The sequence below is a fragment of the Erithacus rubecula genome (genome assembly GCF_903797595.1).
Source record: "Erithacus rubecula genome assembly, chromosome: 24".
Taxonomy (NCBI): Eukaryota; Metazoa; Chordata; class Aves; order Passeriformes; family Muscicapidae; genus Erithacus; species Erithacus rubecula.
In genome coordinates this window covers 2,477,290-2,482,025 of record NC_136676.1, presented here as the reverse complement: position 1 = coordinate 2,482,025, position 4,736 = coordinate 2,477,290, and the positions used below count along the sequence as shown (strand labels likewise).

The window sequence follows — 4,736 nt, the reverse complement described above, 5'->3', positions numbered from 1 at the left end:
CCTGAGGGTAGTTATTTCCTTTGTCTTTCTCCTGAGTGTGAAGGACTTGTAAATATGGCTTTTATCCCTTGTGAGTCCCCTTCTCCTCCCTCTGAGCTGGCTTGGGTCTTTCCTTGATGTCTAATCCTTGTCAGTCTGCTTCTGGCCTCAGTCCTGTCAAAATTGCTCTAATCTTTGATGCAACATCTTTGCTGTCAGACCCCTATGAAGAGAGGGTTTGGTCATTCTTAACAAAATACTCAGTGTGCCTGCTCCCAAATAGTAAAAGCTGGTTTTTGGGGCTTAGGGGGCTCCTGTGCCTCTTCTGTCAAGAAGTCTCCTGTTGTTCCCTGCTCATGGGCAGATAGCAGAAAGCCTAAAGGGACAAATGACATACCTGTCCCAAAAGTGCGCACACGTCATCACAACTTTTTGTTCATGCTCCAGAAGAATAGTGAATTCTTACACTGTTAATAATAACTTGTTTTTATTATTAAAATACATTAGAAAGAGCCTCCCTTTTCTTTTAAGCAGCTGATTTTTGTGTACTTTAATCCCAAATCTTAGTGTAAAATGTGTGGATTTTCACTTTTCATAGTAATTAGTGCTGCTGTTCAACTTTGCAATTCATTTTTAATTGCTGCCTTCTGTGGGGAGGTTTGGCTGGAACTCTGGGCTTCCTGGAGAAGGTTATGCTGGTACATGTTGGTGGCTGTTCTTAGTTTCTTCACATTGTAACAGCTAATCCTAATTCCTGTGTCTAAAGACAGCAGCAAGACCAAGGGATTGGCTGCAGGAAACTGCCTTTGGAGTGGAGGGAGAACTCTTTATGGCTTCTTCAGAGTTCTCCTGTCAAGCCTTTTCTGTCTTGGATATGCCCTGAAGTGCATACATCTTCATGGCAGTGATCTCTGCCAGTCCTTTCAGCTAAGCAATAAACTCTGTGCTGTTGAATCAGGGCCACAAGGTTAAACTTGGCTCTGGAGGGAATCCAGGAGGCACTAGATGATGGGAAAGCATACTTTTCAAGGAGTGGTGCTGTTTCCTTCTTCCTGCTGTTGCATTAGCCTTGCAGAAGTCTCCTAGCTCCCTGGATCTGCTAGGCCATAGCTGTCCCAGGCCTGACTGGTTAAACAAGCTCAAATAGCTCTCATGCTGTTTCACACTGTGCCTGGTTTTTGCTGGAGTGAGGTAGAGCTTTGTCTGAGGCCAGGTGTGGGAGATGTGCTCTCTCTTGCCAGGTTCTTGAATGAGCTCTGTGCTGGCTCTCTTCCTTCCTGTATGAAAGCATGAAAAACTCAAAAGCAGGCAAATCCACCACTTGCTTCCCTTTCTGGAACTGCCACTTTCAGCTGGTGGGGTTGGGAGCACAGGGCTTGAAGGCAGGTGGGAATATGTGGCACTTGTTTCATCCTGTTATGGCAAACTAGCCTGAGCTGGGATTTCCTCACTTTACTGACACAGGATTTGCCTCTGCAGATGGACTTGTGGCTCAGGGCTGTTGTCCTCTCACCTGTGAGGGCTACTGAGGTACCTGCAGCAGCTCATGAGCACAAATAAAACATGAGGTTTGGACTGGCTGCTACATAAAATCCCAGACTCCCAAACTGGTTTAGGTTGGGAGGCACCTGAAAGTCCATCTTGTTCCACCCCCATGTGTGTCTGTCCTTCCTGTCCTAAGGGTTCTCAAAAAGGAGATTTGACAGAATGCACCTATGCAGCTGCTTTAGTATTACATTGGATTGATGTACAAGTCTCCTGAGTTTTCTGTCCTTTCTGTGCTCTATTTCACATCCCAGAGTGGTTTTGGAGTGTGCTAGTGGGATTTGCACTAGGTGAAATGTAAGTGGGTGTTGCCCTCCAGTAGAGAATGGAATTTGGTTCATTGGGGCCTGGCTGGAGGAAGTTTGAAGGGCTCCCAAAATCTCAGTGCTGCTGTTGAGTTGGTTTTGCTTGGTGGATCTGCTCCTGCTGCCTCTGCTGCTTGCTGCTGCACACAGCTAAACACAGACCAATGATTTTGTCATGTTCCCAAGGGACAGCAGTGTCCTCTGGTACTGGGCCACCATCTAGGTCTCAACTGGGACATGGCAGCAGCTGCCTCCTTTTAAAACCAGACTCTGAGGGCACTTGCAAGAGCATTGTCAGCACTGACCTGACCCAGCCTTCCTGCTGCCTTATATTGTGTGAACCAGCCTCTCTCTCCCTGCCTGGCTCTTTCCCTTGGGGTGCTTCTGGGGTGCTGTGCTTGGAAGATGTTTTACTTTGCTTCCCCTGGCTGCCCACACTCTGTGTCCTCTGAAAAACATTCCTCATTGTTGTTCCTCTTTAAAAAGATCAAGCATGACAGAGGAAGTTACTGCTTCAAAAACTGCAAAGAGTAATCCTGAACTGATTAAATTATGAATAAACAAGTTCTAGCTACTGAAATACCCTTGTGAATTTCTACTAGTTTTGTCACCTTGGTCCCATTGGTGATCTGTCCTTTCATGGGCTGAATCAGTTCCTGAAATCGAGCCTGGGAAAAAAGCAGCCATGGTCTGGGAGTTGGCTGGAGCTCTCTGTGAACTTCTGCCCTAAATGACTTGTCCAGGATTGTGCAAGAACCTGGCAGCATTGGCTCAGGCTGGAGCTCAACAACAAGGTTATCTTAGCTAGGGATCTGCCACCAACACACTGGCAACTCCAGGGCTCCTCCCTCTTGTTCCTGACTGACCAAATCCTCACTGCAGCGAGGTGAGATGAAAATACAGCTTACCATGGGCTTAGGAAAAAAGCCTGAATGCAAGATAAATTGATTGTAGATGAGATGGAGGAGCTTGGATGAGGGACAGGAGAAATCCTGATCTGATTTTGTGGGTTCTTTTGAGTATAGACTGTGAATCTTTTTACATCTATCCTGATGCTGCTGCCCTCTGCTCACTGCTGAGCTCTGGCAGAGGGTCAGAGTTAGCAAGGGGATACATTTATCTGATCACCCTCAATGCAGTGCTCCCTGGACATTAGTAAATTTACTAATTATCCCAGAGAGGTTTTTGGCTTGATTTGTCAGTGTGAGCCCTGTGAGCTAAGGACTAGCTGGACATGGAAGCAGCTGGACACTGCCCTGTGTGCTGTCAGGCCCTTGGCTGTAGGCAGAGCTTCCCTGGGGCAGGATGGGGGGCAGCTGCAGGGCAGTGTGTGTGTGCTGGGCTGTCCTTGCAGGCAGTGTGTGTGCTGGGCTGTCCCTGCAGGGCAGTGTGTCTGTGCTGGGCTGTCCCTGCAGGCAGTGTGTGTGTGCTGGGCTGTCCCTGCAGGGCAGTGTGTGTGTGCTGGGCTGTCCCTGCAGGGCAGTGTGTGTGTGTTGGGCTGTCCCTGCAGGACAGTGTGTGTGTGCTGGGCTGTCCCTGCAGGGCAGTGTGTGTGTGTTGGGCTGTCCCTGCAGGACAGTGTGTGTGTGCTGGGCTGTCCCTGCAGGGCAGTGTGTGTGTGCTGGGCTGTCCCTGCAGGGCAGTGTGTGTGTGCTGGGCTGTCCTTTCAGCTCCTGTCCCTGCAGGGCAGTGTGTGTGTGCTGGGCTGTCCTTGCAGGGCAGTGTGTGTGTGCTGGGCTGTCCCTGCAGGGCAGTGTGTCTGTGCTGGGCTGTCCTTGCAGGGCAGTGTGTGTGTGCTGGGCTGTCCCTGCAGGGCAGTGTCTGTGCTGTGCTGTCCTTGCAGGGCAGTGTGTGTGTGCTGGGCTGTCCCTGCAGGGCAGTGTGTGTGTGCTGGGCTGTCCTTGCAGGGCAGTGTGTGTGCTGGGCTGTCCTTTCAGCTGTTGCTGTGCAGTAGCTGGACAAGGGCAGTGCTCAGCAGTGGAACATCCCCCTGTGTGTTTGTGTCTGTTTCTGTGTGTGTGCCTGTGCCTGTCCGTGGTGTGTTCCCAGCTGCCCTCTGCTGGTGTGTGACAGAAGGGCTGAGGTTGGAATTTGGCCCCTGTTCCTGACGTTGTGAGAGCCTCTGCAGCCCACAGGAACTTCCTTGGAGCAGAACCCTCAGGGTGGGACACTGCAGGCTCCACTCCAGCAGCCTCTGGTGCCCTGCAGTGCTGCCAGTAAAGCCTGAATCGACTGTAGGGGTCATACAGCTTGGTTCCTGCATGGGAAGTGGCCTGGTGTTCCAAGCTGAGGGAGTGGAGTTCTGGAGCAGGAAAATGCAGGCTAAAATCTCTGCACATTTGCATGGGCTCTGGTGTGAAATGGGCTTGATCTCTGAAGCACAGGTTTGCTATCACCTTTAATTTCTTGCCATCAGTATTAGTGCTGGAATAAACTACATAAAATTAAACCAGATCTGTATTGAGTTCCTTTGGTCTTGATGCATATGGGAAATACTTCTGTTTTGAATTTCCAGCTTTTCCTTGGTTTTGAAGGTGACTGCACACATGGGCTGTGTGTGAGCATCTGCTCACCCCCCTTGCCTCTTCCTGCTGCAATTCCCAGCCTGAAGTGGCTGTGTAAATGATGTTCTCAGTGTGTGAAGGAGAAGCCTAAATCCCATAATATAAGGGATGTACTGACCCTGTCTGCCTGTCATTGCATGGGAGGAGAGAGTGTTTCTTTCCACAGAGGAGAAAGGTTGTTTACTTTATCCAACACCCAGCTCTGGAAGGATGGGGGTGTTGGAAGCAGAGTGCTGCACACATCTTCCTTGAATTTGGTATAGCACTTAGGTCTGGGCTGCTGTCCCAGGCTGTGACAACCTCCCTGTGCTCCCAGTGACATAGTTACAGCTGGAGGGAGCTT

General features: G+C 50.0%; 1 protein-coding gene across 1 annotated transcript in view; it reads right to left on the bottom strand.

The window, feature by feature from the left end:
• Positions 1-4,736, bottom strand: part of UBIAD1 (UbiA prenyltransferase domain containing 1) — a 423,268-nt gene that overhangs the window by 180,523 nt on the left and 238,009 nt on the right. The gene's annotated exons all lie outside the window — the stretch shown is intronic.